At 41.8% G+C, this 20557-nt stretch overlaps 1 long non-coding RNA gene across 1 annotated transcript; it reads right to left on the reverse strand.

The window, feature by feature from the left end:
• Window positions 1-15003: 15003 nt before the first annotated feature.
• Window positions 15004-18415, reverse strand: LOC116735029 (uncharacterized). The gene is made up of 3 exons (XR_004342311.1): window positions 15745-18415; window positions 15286-15422; window positions 15004-15174 (listed from the first exon to the last, which is right to left on the reverse strand). It is a non-coding gene; the product is annotated as an uncharacterized LOC116735029 (long non-coding RNA).
• Window positions 18416-20557: the final 2142 nt, after the last annotated feature.

Genomic DNA, 20557 nt, shown 5'->3' on the forward strand with positions numbered 1-20557 from the left:
CTAAAGTTGTGCTTAATGAAATATCCAGCAGAGTAAAGAGCAACATTTAATTAATTATTCAAAGTCTGTTTTCTAATATTACTGCAAAAAGTAAATCAAGTTGTACAACTAGCATGCCCATAGGCTAAACTTAAAATATCATGAGACACATTAGCTCTTAAAATTCTTATTAGGTTTTTACTCGTGTAAGCTTTTTCTTCATGATTGCTTTTCTGAGATTTCCGTCCCAAACACCGTCTCTCAGTTATCCGTTAAGCATGTGTCTTTTAGTAAGAGCAGAAAGAATATTTGGTATAAGAAATATAAAAAATATTCTAAGACAATATCTTTATTTTTGTAAATAATGTGAGCAAAAAGTTGAGAAGCCAATAAAAAGTTACTCTCTTATTTGTGCTTTATATGCTTTTTTCGTTTTAATACACGTTTGGAATATACTGAATACATTTATTGATTTTGTATCGCAACAGCTTGCTTTCCCTGATTTATCTGTTTCCCAACTTTGGCAAACTTAATAACAATCAATTCAATCAATCAACTGAATTTGACTGCATTGTCTTGTAATTCTAGTTCAGTTGCATGAAATTGTATCTAATGAAATGCAGTGAAACACACAAGATTTACTTAAACTGGGGTGGGTAAACCATTTTCAAACTTCAACTCCAAACAATTTTGTCTTTATCATCTGAACCAAACCAATTAAGGGAGATGAGCAAACTAAATGAAGAAAATGTAAGGATTGAATTTGAAGGTGTGTGAGGATAAAGTTTAAACATTTCATGGAAAGGAGCTAAACTTAGTCATGTTTCTTAATGTTGAGCTTCTGAAAATTGTGTAATCCTTAAAGGTTTGTTTTGAATACATTTACTCCAAAGAAAATGCTCAAATTTTTTGGGAGCTCCATTCTAAAGTCAAGAAGCACCAAAGACGTTGAGTTTGTGTTATATTTTTGTGTGTTTAGTAGATGCTTGAAGTTCTCTATGAATGTCTTATTTAAGAATACCTTTTACACATAATCGACCTGGAGTGTTAATCAACCTCTAATCAGCCTGTTTGTTTCACTCAGAAATTCTTCAGAATGTTCTCCTGAGAGAAATGCTGATGGTAGCAGTCTTTCCTGATCCCTCCTGTTTGTTCACAGCACACTGTCGCATGAATTATGTATCCGAATAATTAGGCCTGTCATTACGGCGTATGGTCAACTCCTGTCTGATGTGCTTCAGTAATACAATAGACATTTTTATCTTCCACTTTTTCCCCCAGCTTCATTGGAGACTCTCTTATTATGGATGAGAGGGTATTTGTCGTACCTCTCGGGACGCTGCATGGCATTACGCAGGGGAATACAATGAAACAGCATGATAACAAGATAAAAGCCTCGTGTCGGACTTCAAAGAGGGGGTGTCTGCTTAAACACAAGCAGGATGAAACATAGTCTGTGACGGGGTGATTTCAAAGGGGGTTGCTCTAGTTGAACACTTTCCTACACCTCAGAATGTACCGGAAATATACAGTATGTTGTACATTAGAAGGGCACTCATAAGGAAGGGCAGACTTTCTGAATGAGGGTTTATTTTGGATGGAATACTTCATATTATATCTTGCAAGCATTGTTTTATACATATGTCACCTACTAGTACGCATCAGGTTCGTAACATACAAAGAAAAAATGCTTTGCACAAAGTTAGAGCAGATTCTCTAACTGTAGTCCCCCATTATGTATTGATAGTTGTATCAATACAAAATGTAGACAAAAAGTACAAATTGAGCCATTTAATAAAGTAAATTACAGAATAAGACATATCATATACCCAACGAATCCTTTTCCCACAGACCCCAAACACACACACACACACAGACACTTGTAATGTATAAAATCCGATGCTTTGCTAAGCGTGAGGAACGCTAATCATCTGTACCTTGAACTTTGACCTTGGATTGAGATAAAATTAGATGAAACTATGTTCTTGTTGTCAATGTTATGATCAACAAGGTGGCTAATCACTGTTAGCACCACCAGTATGAGCTAATAGCAGCACACATCTGTTCATTACATTAATGGAAATGCTAAAGGATAATGTTACTAAATAGATAGTGGACATGATTTGGATGTGTGAAAGATTGTGTGACATGCAAACTGCAAACCAAATGATTTAAAAAAAAAAATTAAATCAGTAGGAGCCATATTGGATTTCGAGCCAGAATTGGTAAGACTGTTCCACTTTAATGTCTGACGTGCAAAACAAATAGAAAATATCTTTTTTTTTCTTCACAAAATAACTACTGTCGATGAAATGTTTTGGAAAGTTTTTGATACTGATTGGTGATTTAACCCGCATTCGAAAAAGAATGAGGTTTGCTAGATTCAAACTTTTAGAAGCACAAAAGTTTGTGAGAGTTGAGGTTGCAAAACAGGATAAGCCTGCTTTCGTTTTCACTCAGTGTTCTTAGGTAGTTTGACTCTTCCTTCCAAACTTCTCATTGTTTTTTTCAAACACATTATTTTGATAGCAGCTGTCAACAAAGGGCAAGATACTGACTGCTTTCAGCAACTCCCCAAAACCTAATTTTAAAAATGCATTTTTTTTTTAAAACTAGCCCTTGCCTTTTGACACTGCCTTTTGCACACACTGTATCATGTTTGCATGTTTGGCTCAAAGTAAGCATATAGTATCTATCTCCTGTGAGCTTTTAAGTCTTGACAAACTGTTTGCTGTCTCTGCAACACATTTGCATATCACCTATTGATCTATGCAGTGCTTGGAGAGGGCGGACAATCCTGGCAGTTAGGAAAAATGCCCGCACTTACCAAGGAAAGGAGTGGATAATCGCTGGTGTATATCTCGACAGATGTCACAATCAAATGATCTTTCTGGCAAAACAACATATTTGACAAGTTTGCTGGACTGCCCTAACAACGTGAAATAATGGAGGGATGCTAGAGGGCGGCCTCTGTATTCTGAATCCTTTGACTTTTCATCGATTCAGGGTTTCACAGGCTCCCTATTGATTCCCTGTCTTACCTGGTACAGAGATCAGTCATATTGATGCCCTGTGCACAATAGTGAGATTATACAAACAAGTTTGACGAGCCAGGATGTTATGCAAATTGCCTATCAAAGACGTAGCTTCTTAATTGCTCTAAGATTTAAGCATCCTTGGGTTTCAAACTGGTAGGACAATGCGTGTGTTTGTGAGGTTTCATCTTTGCTCCTCCTCAGGTGCAAATGCTGTCATATGGCATTACTATGATATACAGTATTTTGGTGTCTCTGCATGTCAGTGTTTACATCTGCGCTTGTGTGTGCGTGGAGCTCCGCTTATTTTCCTCTAATCATCCTCTGTGTGTCCATGATGAGTAATGAAACCCTGGCTGTCTGGCGGATGCTGTTTAATCATGCAAATCAGTACCAGACTCGTTCCCTGCAAGGATATTACCTATGCTGGCCGCTGAGCGAGGCCGACCTCCTCCCGGCTGATTTACTCTGCCCTCTTCCTGCTGCCCCTGCTAGTGACACCACAGCGGTAATGTAGAGGATGACAGAAAAGGGGAGAAACAAAGAAGAGCAGGCAGGTGAGTTCAGGCACTACATCCCTGTTTTGTCATCAGCTTTTCTTACTCCCTCACAAGGTTCTATAGCTTTTATGCAACTGGTGTATGGCTAAATAAATTAGGGTTGTTGAGATATATTTACAAAACATATTACTTGTGTCCATAGATGGTAGCCGTTAGGCTGCAAGTCAGTCGGGTGCAGACATGTATTTAATTTTTTCCTATTGCATTCTAGGAGACTGAAGCCGATGTGTACTGACATTTGCACTGATGTGCACTGAAATGGAAAATTCGGCAAACACCTGACTCTCACCTCACAACCTGCAGGACCTGGTCTTCTCTAGAAAGCTAATGCTCACAGAGACAAACATGCATGCCAGACTTGCACTTGCATATATTGAGCGTAATTGCTCAGCAGTTTCCACAGACAACATTAGGGGAAAATTGTAACGTTTGATCTTTATAACTCACCTACTTTGCATTAAGACATTACTTGGACCTTGGCATAACGTGCTCTAAGCCTAATGAAAAACCAAGCTAATCGCTGTTCTGAGACAATGAGTTGTGTTATTATTATGTTCTCTGCGCTGATTGGTCTCACATAATTTCTTCTAGTTAAGCTGGTTCTTTTTGGACACACCTCAGATTTGAAACCAATTGCAAAATTGAACACGTATAAGGCTACGCAGCTTCATTTGACATGGTTTGAATCAGCTACTGCTGCAAGCTATTCACTACGTTGCTTTGTTAAATGCAAAAAAACACGAGTGTGATTGCATTTGATTTTTCTATGCATTGCAGATCTCTTCTGGTAATTTTTTTCATTAAAGCAATTGAGATGATTGTGAGGCTCAGCTATGCTTAATGTGGATAGAAACAACTTAGAATTATTACCAAAGTTTTTTTTTCTTGTTTTTTTTCTGCTTCTCCTTGAGCGTTTGTATTACCCTGTTAAGTGGAAATGGTTGGTTCACTTGCCTCAGTTAAATCCTGGGTGCCTAAAAAAATCTCTGTCCGCTATGGGGTTATTGTAGTACAGTTTAACCCACACAAGTAACACACAGAGATTATGTAAAGAAAACTGAGACATGCTGAATACTGTTAAGAGTAAAGTGGATTGCTGAATTATGAGGCTATTCGAGAAAAAGTGTCAGAAAAAACTTAACCAGACGTGGCAATGTCTAAGCTGAATGCTATGAAAGTTTTTATGAAATACAATTTTTGTAACAATTGGGTATTTGCCACTGTGGTCTTTTAGAAAGACTTGACTCTCAGCAGACAGTCGCATATGTAAACAAGGACAAAGATTATCATTTTTGGAAGCCTGTCCAATGGTCTGATGATACTGAAAGTCTGGCTCTGGTGTGTTTGGACATATTGACTATTGTAATATTTGAAGAAAAAAGGAGGAAGCTGGTTAGATGAAAGAAAAAATAATCTAAGCTAGTCAGTCAAAAAAACTTGACTGAATTACTACATACTGTACGTTCTAGTGCGAATGCTCAGGAGTGCTAGTCTAGAACTAGCATTCGTGCTAGTTTTAGCATATTCTAAAACTAGCATGCTAGAACTAGTATAAATGAGTTGGCTCAAAAAAACATTTGAGCCAACTCTTTCAGTTTATTTAAAACTTAAAAAACAGATTTATTTAAAAGTTAAAGAAATCTGTCATGTGTTTATATTATTCTTGCATTTAGCATAAAATCTAATCTTGGTCTGGACTCATCTAAAACAGCAAAGGTTTAATCTGGTTTAATGTCAGACAGATGGAAAGGTAATTTTTTATCTAGAGTTTGCAAATATCTGGTTTCAACCTATGCTTTAACAGTTCAGTATCAAAGGAAAAAAAAAGTAATGTGAATAAAGTAAGGCAGAAGTGCATGCTTCTTTAATATTCCAAGAAAACAACTTAAATACTTTCTGAAAATCTAAAGAGGCATTAATCTGGACCAGTTTAAAAGATTAAAAGAAGCAGCTTGGGTGCATAAAATATTTAACGAGTCATTACTTAAGGCTTTTGCACAGTTCCCAACTACTGGCAATAATCTACTCACTCCCAGGTTACTACTAAATGCTTATAACATATGCTGCCTTTTAACATAAAACTTTAAACAACATACGGATGCAAAGTGTTGCTGAGCAATGCTGCTGCATGGCCCAAACCAGGTTGCGATTTACATCCTTTCCCCCCCCAAGCATACATGGTAGCAAACAGAAATGGACATTTACTTTAGCCTTTTCTCAGCTGACTTCATACCATATGTGCGGGAGGGAGAGCATCTGCCACAAAGTAGGAGCTTGCAAGTACAATGTATCTGCAACTAGATGCATCCCCCTGGAGAGAGCAGTTCAGGGTCACGCTACATTTTGCCAACTCTTGTAAAACTAATAAAGCAAGCAAATTAGCCTACAGAGTCCGCTGGGACCACGCAACTAATAAAGCAGACATCCTGAAAACGATCTGTCACACCGCCATGCCTAAATAAGATTGAGCCCATCTGAAAGGCCAAATTGGATTTTATTTGGACTCAAATGAATTCAAATAAGAGTAAAGCAGGTTTGGCATTCTTTTTACAACACAAATAAATTTGTGGTTGTGTTGGTTGTTTTTTTTCTGCAGCAGTTGCTGTAAAACAATGGATAAATGAGTTTAGTGATATTTAAACAGATTTCCCCGCCACAGTTTTTAGTCCCCAACAGTGATCGCTCACAGAATAGTAGCCTTTTTTTTTTTTAAAACCAGTTTTGTTTTACAGTCCGGGATGGTCTACTCATACATTTGGATTAGAGTTTCTGCAATTTATAACCTTGCTGTTAGACATGCCAAAATTGTGTTATTTATTGTAAATTGTTTGAAAACATGATTTTAAGTTTTGCATCAACTTAATTTTATTCTATAAGTAAAGAAAGGACTACAAAAGTGTAGAAATAACTTCATGAAATCAAATACATATTCATAAATACTTAGCAAACTAAGTATTTATGTTGTTCTTCAGTGTAGTGTGTACAGTAATTTTGTTTTAACGGTACTCTAAACATCAACTTTCCACTGCTCCATTTATGACATGCTTTACACCACTGTGCCTAATGTTTTTCACAGCACTTGGTGATGTAAGGCAGTGTTTTTCGACCCTGGTCCTGAAGGCACACTGCCCCCTGCATGTTTTGTATGTTTCCCTGCTCCAGCACGCCTGATTTTGATTGATGACTTTTGCTGAACTTCAATCATCCGAATCAGGTGTGTTGCAGCAGGAAAACATCTAAGACATGCAGACCAGTATGCCTTGAGGACCAGGGATAAGAAACACTGAGCAAGACTTTGATTCATCTGCTCGTTTATGGACTCCTTTCCATGAAGCTCTCTACAAATTGCCTTGAGCTAGACTGAAGGGCACATAAAGTTTGAATTTCTACAGTCATTCACTTTGCATAAAGTTGACAACTTCGGCACACTGCACACTTCAGCGCAGTCTACCACTTCATAGTTGAGTTGCTGTCGGTCCCAATCGCTTCCAATTTGCTATGACACCACTAATGGCTGACTATGGAGTATTTAGTGGGGGAGGAACATTTACTATGTGACTTATTGCAGAGGCGGCATCTTATTATGATGCTACATTAGAATCCATTGTAGTTATTTTTTTTATACTTGTGGCCATGAAGCGACTGGAGCGCATAAATTAAAACATTTGGAGGGATGATTGAATAGTTTTTGCAAAAGAGTGAAGCAGACAGCACACTCTCCCACTGAGGCACAAAACTCGCCTGAAAAGCGCAACAGGTAAAACTCCCTAACACGCAAGGAGACACAGGAAATAACAGCAAGCATTGCAAAGACAGGAGATAAAAGGAGTAGGTCAGTTTGCAAATGTGCTTACAGTACATGGTAGCACAGGAAAGGTCGACTGACGTACAAAATTCATCATGTCAAGAGGGCAAATATTTGCAAAACTTTTTTTATGGTCTTGCCAACCTCAGCAGAAATGAAGTTTTCACTCTGCAGGTCATGAAGTTAAAAAGAGGCTGTCCACCCACAGTCAAGCAGACTGTCTGTTTAGGTGCTGCTGATGTAGGAACAATTTGTATGTTTTCTCTCTCCAGCCTTCAGACTTTGGAGCTTGCTAGGGCATGTGATGTTTGAAAATTTTCAAGAGCTTTTAGTGCAGTTGGCTAGCAAATGGTTATTTCTTAGAAGCACCGCTTGTTACCTCACTTACAGTGTTGTGCAGAATACAGTAGTACTAGTACAGCACCACTAGTAAGTTTTGAACAGGTTCCAGAGCAAAGCAAATCTTTGTATTTTTGTAAGGATTAATATGGCATTTTTATAAAAAAAATACCCGACCATTCATGCTTGATGCATATATCATATGCTTTTTTTTCTGTTTATGCATATTTCTGAGGATTAAAATTTTAAGGTGCTGGATTTAAGCAATTCCATTTAATTTGGTTTTATATTTAAAAATAAAACTAAATATATGCTGTATATTTTGGAATGCGAAAAAGCAATTATGATGTCATTGTCATCATTATGTAAATTTCGAGACACATTCTGAACTTTCAACAGAATCCTATTTTTCTTTCACGCTCTTTTTTTAATTTTTATGTGTTATATGTTTTTTTTCCCCTCATTGACGTTTTTTGCATTCAGCTGCTTAAGTCGAAGCTTCTTCTAGAAGAAAAATAGTAGAAATAGTGTAAGAAAAGTATAATAATCTTTATTCTCATTTGAAACTTTAAAACATTCATGGAAAAGTTCACTAATTACTCCACTGTGTCTTGAAGCAGAGGTTAACCTATGATATAAATAATTCAAAGGGCTATGCTTGCTGTAACCGTTTCCTCCCCTGCTCATAAATACCACTGAGACATTCTGGTTATTTGCTTTCAGCAGAAGGTTAAATGTGAGTACTTAAAGGAATTAGACCAGAGGATACTTACTTATACTTATATAGCAACCCTGAATAGGAGTATCTAGTTTATTTACTTTGGATCAACATTATTAGGTTTTTCTTCTTTTGCTCTTTCCTTTGGTTTGTTATTTTGTTTGTATTTCCTTTTAATTCCTGTAAAGCACTTTGTATTGCTTTGTTGCTGAAAATGTACTATATAGATAAAATTACCTTTACCTTTACCTTTTGTCAGGATCTGTGTTTTTCTGTGTTTATTTAGAGTTTTCTGTGTCCTTAGTCTCTTCGTTGTCCTGTCCTCCCCTTGATTGTTCCCAGGTGTGTCTCGTTTCTGTGATTACCCTCCCGTGTATTTAACTCCACCTGTGTTCCTTGTTCCTCGTCGGGTCCTCGTCAATTTTTCGTCAATGTTAGCGTCTATGTTCCGTCAGTGTTTCCTTGTGCCTGCTTCTTGTTGCCGGACTTATTTTCATCATTAAACTTCCATTATTCACCTCATCTGGGCCCACAGCGTCTGCCTCACCAACCCGCACCACACCTCATGACAGAAGGACCCGACCAGACCGAAAGGTGAGGCTGCTATTATGGACCCAGCTGGAGTGCGGAGGCGGAGATCCGGCAGGGAGGACAGGGCGCTGGCTGACGCTCTCGCCGAGTTGCAGCGGGAGCTATTCCGGGGGACAAGACTGGTGTTGGCACCCCCCGGATATGGCCCCCGTCGATACCTCCGTCCGGGAAGCCAGCGACCTGAGCCGCCGGTGGAGCCGGCCCCTCGTCGCTTTCCGGAGACACCTCCCCCGCTGTCTGCTCGGAGACAGCGACGTGAGCCGCCGGTGAACCCGGCCCCTCGTCGCTTTCCGGAGCTGCCACCTCCGCTGCCCGCTCGGAGACAGCGACGTGAGCCGCCGGCAGACCCGGCCCCTCGTCGCTTTCCGGAGCCGCCACCTCCACGGTCAGCCCGGAGACAGCGACGTGAGCCGCCGGTGGACCCGGCCCCTCGTCGCCTTCCGGAGCTGTCACCTCCGCAGCCGTTTCCAAGGCTTCGCTGCGGCTCGCCCCCGCAGCCGGTTCCAAGGCTTCGCTGCGGCTCGCCCCCGCGGCCGGTTCCAAGGCTTCGCTGCGGCTCGCCCCCGCGGCCGGTTCCAAGGCTTCGCTGCGGCTCGCCCCCGCGGCCGGTTCCAAGGCTTCGCTGCGGCTCGCCCCCGCGGCCGGTTCCAAGGCTTCGCTGCGGCTCGCCCCCGCGGCCGGTTCCAAGGCTTCGCTGCGGCTCGCCCCCGCGGCCGGTTCCCAGGCTCCGCTCCGGCTCGCCCCCGCAGCCGGCCCCGAGGCTCCGCTCCGGCTCACCTCCAGCCGGCGCACCCGAGGCCGAATCAGCCGGCGTTCCGGCCGGCGCACCCGAGGCCGAATCAGCCGGCGTTCCGGCCGGCGCACCCGAGGCCGAATCAGCCGGCGTTCCGGCCGGCGCACCCGAGGCCGAATCAGCCGGCGTTCCGGCCGGCGCACCCGAGGCCGAATCAGCCGGCGTTCCAGCCGGCGCACCCGAGGCCGAATCAGCCGGCGTTCCAGCCGGCGCACCTTCCGAGACTCCCAGTGTTCCTTCCGAGACTCCCAGTGTTCCTTCCGAGAACACCGGGAGTGTTCCTTCCGAGACCCAGACTCCCAGCGTTCCTTCCGAGACGACTCAGACTCCCTGTGTTCCTTCCGAGACCCCCTGCGTTCCTCCTGAGACCCTGACTTTCTGCGTTCCTCCTGAGACCCTGACCTCCTGCGTTCCTCCTGAGACCCTGACCTCCTGCGTTCCTCCTGAGACCCTGACCTCCTGCGTTCCTCCTGAGACCCTGTCCTCCTGCGTTCCACCCGAGACCGAGACTCCCTGCGTTCCACCCGAGACCGAGACTCCCTGCGTTCCACCCGAGACCGAGACTCCCTGCGTTCCACCCGAGACCGAGACCCCCAGCGTTCCGACCGAGATCCCCTGTGCTCCACCAGAGACCCTGCCTCGGGGGGCTCGTCGTCGCCGTCTGTGGGCGGCCCCCGGGACTCATCGCCACCTCCAGCGCCGCGGACGGCCGCCGGACCGCCTCCGTGGTTCCCGCCTCCAGCGCCGCGGACGGCCGCCGGACCGCCTCCGTGGTTCCCGCCTCCAGCGCCGCGGACGGCCGCCGGACCGCCTCTGTGGTTCCCGCCTCCAGCGCCGCGGACGGCCGCCGGACCGCCTCTGTGGTTCCCGCCTCCAGCGCCGCGGACGGCCGCCGGACCGCCTCTGTGGTTCCCGCCGCCGCGGACGACCGCCGGACCACCTCCGTGGTTCCCGCCTCCTTTGCCTCCGCCCACCCTGTGGGTAGTTTTTTGTTTCTTTTTGGACTCTTGGCCCTTCCCGTGTTTCCGCCCGCAATGGTGGGTTGTTTTTTGTTATTTTGGACTCTGGCCCGCCGTCCAGCGCCCCTCCGCCCACCCTTGTTGTGTTTTTGTTTTTTGGGCGTCTAGTAGCCGCCCTTGAGGGGGGGGTACTGTCAGGATCTGTGTTTTTCTGTGTTTATTTAGAGTTTTCTGTGTCCTTAGTCTCTTCGTTGTCCTGTCCTCCCCTTGATTGTTCCCAGGTGTGTCTCGTTTCTGTGATTACCCTCCCGTGTATTTAACTCCACCTGTGTTCCTTGTTCCTCGTCGGGTCCTCGTCAATTTTTCGTCAATGTTAGCGTCTATGTTCCGTCAGTGTTTCCTTGTGCCTGCTTCTTGTTGCCGGACTTATTTTCATCATTAAACTTCCATTATTCACCTCATCTGGGCCCACAGCGTCTGCCTCACCAACCCGCACCACACCTCATGACACCTTTACTTCTGCATGGAATGATTTCTTAGTATTTATTAGAGGCTTTGAAGTTTCTGTAGTATCAAAGTAATATAAAGTTTAAAGTGTATTTATGCTGAGTCTGAGGAACAACATAAAACCAAGAATCTGCAGATTAATTTTTCAAAATATTGAGTGATCTAATTTACATACAGTATTGGTTGTTGTGACCAACACTGGTTGTTCAGTATAAATAGGCTCCTGCTTCTCTTTTATCTACCCCGTTTCGAGACTCTTCATGTCGTCTCACTCTCCTTTTTAAAAAGCATGCATGCCAAAATGTTTTTCCAAGGTGGATGGATCCTGTGCAAGAAGTGTTGGCTTTGGTTTCACCTCCAGAGCTCCTGTGGATACACAGCATATGTTCAGATACGAAATAGCCTTTGAAGATTGCACTATAGCATGATAGCACATTCGTCTTTACTTTGTTTTATTGATGCTCCCTTAAACGTTCTGGCATCTTTTTTTCTGTGCATTCTCAGTTGCATTCAAGCTCATTCATCTTTTTCCACCTGCTTTTTGTCCTGTCTGTAGCGCTGTCTACCCTGCTACCTTGCTGTCTTTCTCTTAGTCTCCCGACCGGCTCTGTCTGTCAGCGATACTGGCACTTTCTGTGAACAGAGACCTAGAGACAGTGAGGATAAATTGCAGCGTTGCGTACAAAAGGAGGCAGGTGGGTTCTTGAGCCCAGCTTTCACACAAGACAAGAAGACTTAACAATCAGCAGGTTCCTAAAAAAAAAATTTCATTTTCGGCAACGGTTGCTTTAAGGCTACCTCACAAACACACTTGAACAAGCTCATGTGCAGAAAACTGTAAAATAACCATGGGAAACAAGCTCTCTAATCGAGGAGGAACACTCTCTCAGTGAGGACCTGCCTGCTCAGCAGAGCGACTAATTGCAGTGATACATGAAGTGACAGAGATGGCAGATAAAGACTTGTAAGAAGGAGTTTTGGGAGGGGAACACACACACAACACGTTCAGTTACTTGACAGGGGGAGGTGATCAACTACAGTGCCGCTATACAGTAGATCTTTACACAGCTCTTGTGAGGCAGAACACAACGGCTGTGTGCAATGTGCAAGAAAAAAATATACAGCTCTGTTAATTTCAAGTATTGAAACTCACAGCAGAGGCCCATGGCCACCACCCGCTGAACCTGCAATCCATTCGGCTTTGTTCTGTTTTTGAGAACCCCCCCCTTCTGGTAGAATTACTCACACCTGCAGTCCAGTAATGTTTGTTGTCTCTGTGTAATTCAGCATGACACATCAAATGCATGTAATGCCTAATTCATACCTCCCAGTCAGCTCTATGGACACCAGAGGCCAAGTAGATTGCAGAGTCTGTGTGCCACCTAGACATTTGTTACCGCATTGGCTGCACACGCCCACAGGGATGTAGTCAAGGGGGAGGAGAGCCAGGGTAAACGCACAACAGATAAAGAAAATGAAGGGTCAGACTATGAGCAGCAGAAGAAAAAAAAATCAACAAAGCTCGATGTGAAGAAAACAGTGAGGAGAGATCTGCTGTTTCCATAGTGAGCATAATTTGGCTCTCAGGGACAAAATGAATAAAACCCGGACTTCATGTTAAAGGGGACGTATTATATATTTTCCAGAAACACAGTGATAGCACATAACAACTATAGCACAATCAATATGGTGCCTTCAGTTGTTATGAAAATCTTGCATAAATCAAAAACAACTAAAATGAAATTTGACTTTGCATCATGGCTGTGTATGACCCTTTGAAATTAGCCACTGTCCCTTTAAGAACCTTCTACCCTTTCCAAGACTCCCCCTTCAGCATATCGCAACAATACTGCTCCATGCTCTCCAATGATGCACAGTAAAAATGCCAGTGTTGAATTAACACCCACAGTGTTAATTTTAACACCCACAAAGTGTCTATATGTGTCCAAGTCAGCTGGTGTTAAAGTAACACTTTTCAAAGTGTTAAAAGGTTGACACCCATTTTTTGTTAGATTAACACCAGATATTGTTAATATTCAACAATACCGAGTGTCACATTAACATTACAACGGTGTTAGTGTTAAAATATAATGTCAAAAGTAACACAGTGTAGTGTTAACCTCAAAACAAATAAATAACTGACCCCACAAGGTGTCAATATTAACCAAATCCAGTGGTAAAAAAATATTCAAAACAATACACAGAAATGGAAAGTTCAACTTTTATTAAACCCATTTCAGTATTACAGACCTTCAATGCACAGCTCATACAAAATAGTAGCGGGGCACAGAAGTACTACTCAATGTGTCATCAGCACAAACATCATCAGTCTCAATACTATCTGTTCCAACATTGTCCACATAAACAGAATCTATGGCAATAGTGTCTCCATGTTCTTTCATCAAGTGCTTTTTGAACCCAGAATATGTGTAAAAAACAGATGAACAGCTATGTTCCCCACATTTCAAACGCAACTTGTGCCCTGGATACAAAGCATAACTAAATTTCAAATGCTGAAAAAGAGTTGAAGAATTTCTGTGCTGAACCTTACAAATGTAACATGTTGGCATATTTAAGTGTTGTTAATTCTCACTCTGATTTCCTTGACTCTGGGGCTCTCCTTTGTTGTTGCCGCATCAATCCCATAAACTGTTGTTTGGATGAATGTGTAGAAGTTGAAGAGGGTTGCATCGTAGGACACAGCAAACACAAAGTGCGCCTTAAAAAGTTCATCGAAGGCAGCCACTGCAGTCTGTGCCACACAAGGATTGGGCTTCTGATCCAGGATGATGTAGAACTTCTGAATACGGCTCTTCTTCTCTCCAACGCAGAGGAGGAAGGGCTGTGCAGATTCAACTTTTCCAAGGAATGTCGCCATGCTTGTCCCCACCTAAGATTAAAAGACAGCACATGGTGGGGTTTTAGTCCCTCACTAGCAACAAATGAAGAACATTTTCCACCTTCCTTTAACTGTGAACATGCCATAAAAGGGGATGCGACTTGCAAGGAAACTCCTGTGAGCTTAAGTGAAAAGATCAGTTCTAATGGGCTCATACAATTCTTTGTGCCATTATTTTCCCATAACCAACTTTTTGTTCCATTTTGTCATAAAATTAACCCTGATCTCTCCCATCCCCTCCAAAAATAACTATAAATTTATAATACAAATAATGCCAAATAATGACTTTACATTTTACAGTCTTGTAAAAATGAGATCAATTTACAGTAAGTGAAGCACAATAATTCATGTCAAAAACATACCTTCATGAACTTCACAAGACGATCAGCTGCCTCAGTTGCACTAATTTTTACATGTTTCTTCCCTTTGGCGGTTAGAGGCAAGAGATGAACCAGCAGGAGAATGGCTGCCAAGTCGCTATCCCATTCTGATAAAATCATAACAAGCCATGTTGAGAATGCATACATAGAAAAGACTGTTGAACATATTTATCTATCAATACATACCATAATCACTTGATTCCTCCTGAGCAGACAGAAGGTCATCCAGGTGAACGCTCTGTCGAAGGCTTTTGCTGACAGTGATGACCTTTGGTTTGTAGAACGTTGGCCATCTTGCAATGAACTTCCCCGAGAGGTCTTCTCCAAAGAGCATGATGAAGTCCTGCTCAATCTAACAGAATAAAAAATACCATTAAAAAACCCAATTCAAAAGTTGGGTAAAAGTATTTCCCACCTTGACACAACTCACATCTTTTGCCATCTTGCCGTCAGGTGGTCCTTCAGCCAGTCGTCATCTCTGTGCTTTGGTGTTCTCTGTGATCACTGTAGAAGATGAGATCGCTGAGCTTGGAGATTGAACTGACGAGGCTAACCCATCTTCAGAACTGAAGGAAGCGTCTGTTACCTCACTCTCGTCAACGGCGCCCACTGTATAAAGTTTAGAAGACTCATTAGCAAACAACTTAAAATTAACTTCAGATTTATATATTTTTAAAATGCATTAGAAGGAACACTTGTTTTAATGCTTTTAAATCTTACCAAAGTGTTAGTTACTACTTTGAAAGACACTGTAGCAGACCTCAGGAGTTCATCAAAAATATCAGCATCCACATCAACTCCAGAAGATTCCTTCAGGTCTACACAGATTTCACTTGCCAAATTGAATTTAACATGAACTGGAAGGAAACAAATATACTAATCTTAACATGCTCATTATAGCATATGGTTAGAACTGGTAAGAGTCAATTACATTCATAATTTGAAAATATTTAGAATAACATTTTCAGACAACGAACTGGTGGTTGAAATAGTACATTTTATCTTTAATGTTCCCCATATTGTTTGACATAGCCGTTTTTATGAAAAATAATGACATAATTATTACTTGAACACGGACAGGGGTTGGTTAATAAGCATTCGGGCATAATTTATGATAAACTACCTTAAGCTCACTTCATTTAATGGCAGCTGCCACAACATATTTAGTACTCAACTTACCCTCGAGCATGAATTTCAAGTAATCATAGCAGTCATCCGTCACTGGAACCCGAACCCATTTCTGGACGGTCTGATACTCCACTTGAACCAGCATTTCTGCATAACAAAAAAGGGACACGGTCCAAGCTTTGCCACCTTACAGATATTTTAAACCAACCCTTTATCACTTCCACTATCACTTTGAACACGTCAGCTCTGTCAACTATATACACTTCATCCAAGCTAGAGTGTTGAGCTAGCTAGCTAGTCAGAATCTGCTACCGTTTGCAAAGTTAGCTTTTTAGATACACACATCGCCAATATTTCAAATAATACAGAAATACAAGTATTATCCATGGTTTAAAATGACAACTAGAACTTACCAAATATAACAGAATTCAAATTTACCGTTCGCCTAGATTTGGCAAAACGGCGGGACCTTGAATTTGGTGGATTTTCCATGCAAAATGGGTTGAATATCGTGCACTCTTTGAAGTCTCAAACTAAAAAGCACATTTCCAACGAAACAATGGTCATGTATGAATATTTAGCTCACCTTTAGGAAAGAATTGTGTCTTCCGTGTGCGAAATGAAGCCGTACCGACCGACTGGCTGGTGGCGTGACGACAGAAGGTAGAACGTGCTCTGCAGCCGTTACGCGAAGGCGGGGCTTAAGCAACACCAACCAATTAACACTGGAATTTAACAACGCAAATATTACGGAGTTTACACTTGCAGTGTTATTTTAAAGCTGTGTGGTGTCAAAACAACACTCACACTCTTTATTTAACACTACACCTGAGATTTTAACACTGGCATTTTTACTGTGTGCAGTTTACAGCCAATTTTAGGAGTGTTGTAGTTCGTATGATAAACTCAGCAGATATGCAGTTCCACCAGGTGTTTGCCAATTGCTGCTGCTGCTGCTAGTCTGAAGGAGCTGAGTGGGCAGGAAACCAAGCTGAGGACTGAAGCTCCGAGATGAAGCCCAAGAATATGCTATTTATTCACTAATGCAATTACCAATATATTAGAAATAAACAAGGTGTGACAATAAAGTTAAAGCCTTAATTGTTAGACTGGAAATGGATAACAATGCTTCTTTAAATACAGGGGGGGAAAAGTTGAGATTTCCTATGAAATTGTATATGTTTATGTTGCTTTATAAATGTCTTCATGGGCATTCTGTGTGGGTCTTGATTCTAGAATGCAGCTCTGATCAAAATTTTAGGCACATGGTAAGGGCCACTGTGTGTTTATAACATATTCAGACAAACTCAGAATGTTTGAAATTCACGAGTGTCTCCCCGGTTTGTCCTTCGTTGCAACCTTGTGTCATGCATCATGCAAATTCCAGCATGTCTGACTGGAACAAGCTGATGTTCACAGTTCTATTATCATTCTCAATAAACTCGTAGCACAGCATGCAGTAGAGGCCAAAGCCAGCATGTCTTATCGTTAAGAGCCATCTGTGATAAAGGAATTTCCTTTAGAATCCAACAGTTTCAGTCTTAAACGCTTTATTTTTTGAAAAACCTGGCAACACTGACATATTAGTAAAAAAAAGAAAAAAAAATCTATCCATTTTCTTTTTTTTACCACATTGCGCACGTTCATTGAAATATATATTTATATACAAAAATGTAAAATATGTACTAAGTAATACATCTTTGCCGTCCTATGAATGATCGGTTAATCAGAGTACTTAATATGCATAGCTAAAACTAAGATCTTCCCATTTGCGCATCGCCCAAATCTCAGTAATGTTCTATGAGTTCATATAAATTTGAGGGACCAACAAAAAGGATGCAATTACAGCAATGTATTGGATAAACTAACAGTACATATAAAATGTGATCAAATTGCTTCTGTGGATGCATGAACTTTTTTTAAACGAAAACTAAGATCTTCCTACAAAGTACTCAGAGAATCCCCATAAAGAAAAAAATGTATTTCAATATTGCATTTAAGATAAAAAAAAAAGAAACCTTAATCAAAGGAAATAAGAAGATGACTGCTACTGATTTGAAAACTTCAGCGACTGATACAGATGGTTAACACACTCCACTTCTTTCCAAAAACAGATGATGTGACTTCATTGATTGGTTCCTTTTGTCTGCGGCAGGACTGTTAATACAGAACAATGCATCAATTTATACCTACCTTGGGAACATTTTGTACTCACTGTGGCTTCTGAAAATACCAGTTCATTTTCTGCAACCTTTTAAGAGTTTACTGAGAGTGAGATTGTGAGTCAGGATGATGTACGCCTAAATAGAGTCGTATTCCCAGATTTAGATAAGAAATAATGGCTTACTTTTTAAGCCATTATTAAAAAGTAATACTGTTTTGGAGTAGCTCAACCAGTTTGCACGTCTGGTTGCTGTGGATTGTGATGCTGACTTCTACCGGAATAGTCTGTGGTAGAAGTCAGACTGAAGGCACTGTTGCTGTTAGCATGACTATCATGTCATGCTAACAGCTCAATATCCAGAGAGAGAGACAATATTTCAGTAGCAGGTTTTAGTCCTTTTTTATATTTAGAAAATGCAGTCAGAGTTGTACCAATCAACTTTGTATCACAGAATGGGAGTAGCATGTTTGTTTTTAATAGTTGTGTACCGTATTTTCCACACTATAAGGCGCACCTAAAAACCTTCAATTTTCTCAAAAGCCGAGAGTGCGCCTTATAATCCGGTGCGCCTTATATATGGACCAATATTGAGCCACAACATGTCTCGCAACTACGGTAAGCAGCCGCCAACTTCATTTTCCCCCGTAGAAGAAGAAGCGTGCGGTGCACGCTGGGTTTTGTGTAAAGACCCCAAAATGGCTCCTATTAAGAGACACGCTTACGACGCAGAGTTTAAGCTCAAGGCGATCAGTCACGCAGTAGAACACGGGAATAGAGTAGCAGTGAGAGAATTTAACATGAACGAATCAATGGTGCGGAAGTGGATATATATTGTGATTGCACTAACGTTTGATTTACCGTTACAGTATCAGACTGTTTTTTTACGTGTTTATTGAATCGAGGAAAAGTTCCTGGGAATGAACGGAGTTTTCAGAACGCTGGTTTGTAATCTATTAATAAAGTTTGACTGACCTATCTGACTATTTTGTTGACATTCCCTTTAGCACAGTTCCATCTAATGGATGCATAACGTAACCCCAGCCTCTACTGTAGCGTCTATTCTATGCGCCTTATAATGCGGTGCGCCTTATATATGAAAAAAGTTTTAAAATAGGCCATTCATTGAAGGTGCGCCTTATAATGTGGTGCGCCTTATGGTGCGGAAAATACGGTATTTTCAAGGTTATCCATTGATTGATCCGTTTATTAAATCATTCCAAAAGAATTGCACTGTACATTTTGTTTGTTTAAAGGTACATAATGTTTAGCACCTTTTCTGCAGCCCTCAGCTCCTCAACACTAAAAGTAAAATGGAAATACCTTCCAAATTCTCAGCTTTCTCAACCTTGAAATTGGTTTTCATGTAAAGGAAAAGTGGAGCGTCTTAAAGTCAAACAAAGCCCGAGAGATGGAAGCCAGGTTTTTCAAGTTTAGCTATTGCAACAGACACTCCCGTCATTTGGTGCGACAGAACCGCTTGCTTCAGATAAATCTTTCAAAGCACAAACCAGTTGCTCAGCGTTGTTACTATGATATTTGTCTGTATTCTCTTACACAACACCAGACCAGGTGTTCAGAAAACAAGTCAATCATGTTGAAAGTAGCAGTGTCAGTGCTGCTCCAAGTCCCACGGTTTCAACATGTCACTGCATCTCTTTCCCAGCTGCCTCAGGCAAAAAAAAAAAGAAAAAAAAAAAAGCAAAAGAAACTGAGAAAACGAGAGTGAGAACGGGTGGGGGAACGCAGCCTGTTAGGGAACAAGCTTCAGCCATTAGTGCTGACAGGCACCTTTCCTCTGAGAATCAGGTGCAATGAGCGAATGGATCTCTTTTGTTAGTGTGAGTGAAGGAGAAGAGGGGAGACGCAGGGAAATCAACTCACACAGGCACTGATGCAAATTGTGCCAGAGTTCATGAAGGCCAGAGAGCTGCTTATTTAAATTTAGAGCAGATTGGGAGCAATGAAGAAATTGCAGCACCTTCATTCACCTTCTGAAGCCACAGAGAAGAGGGCGAGAACACGGAGCAAAAGAACAGAAATAGCACAAATAAAATCATATCATTTGCCTACACTGAATTTAAGTGTCGTTTCGTGATTGAAAGCTATTTAGTTTGATTTATGCAATCCCCTTCTTTTATTGGCATGCCATTCTTTCTTTTTGTTGTTCAGCCCATTCAACCTGCCTTATCTGGCTCTCTTCCCAGAGCCTGAGATAGGATCAGCGGGTCTGGACAACTCCCTGGACACTTAGCCTTGACAGCTGACAGGGGCTGGTTTTCCATGCACGGCCTTGATTTGTGCACGGATCTCAGGTGTGTAGGTTGGGTAAATGTTGGGCAGGCTGATATAATTGAATAAAAAAAAACAAAAAAACACACACACAGAAAAAGTTGGAGAAGTGCATCTAGGAGCTGCATTTCCACAATAATAGCCCCTCCTTTCTGCATTAAGGAACAGAATGGCAGCCATTTATCTTCATTTTCAGCCATAGGAGGGTGAACCCCCCCCCCAAAAAACAGCAACATTTCTCTGTAGAAATTCCCACCCTGTTCACTGACCCTCAACATTTTCTGCTCCCCATGGATGAAATAGTTCAACCGCTGCCCAGTATATCAGCTTTAGAGTCAATGCTACTTGTTTGAGATGGCAGGTCATATACTGCCTGCTCACATTACTTATTAATCGGCCAACGCTGAATTT

The sequence above is a fragment of the Xiphophorus hellerii genome, chromosome 16, assembly GCF_003331165.1.
Source record: "Xiphophorus hellerii strain 12219 chromosome 16, Xiphophorus_hellerii-4.1, whole genome shotgun sequence".
NCBI lineage: Eukaryota > Metazoa > Chordata > Actinopteri > Cyprinodontiformes > Poeciliidae > Xiphophorus > Xiphophorus hellerii.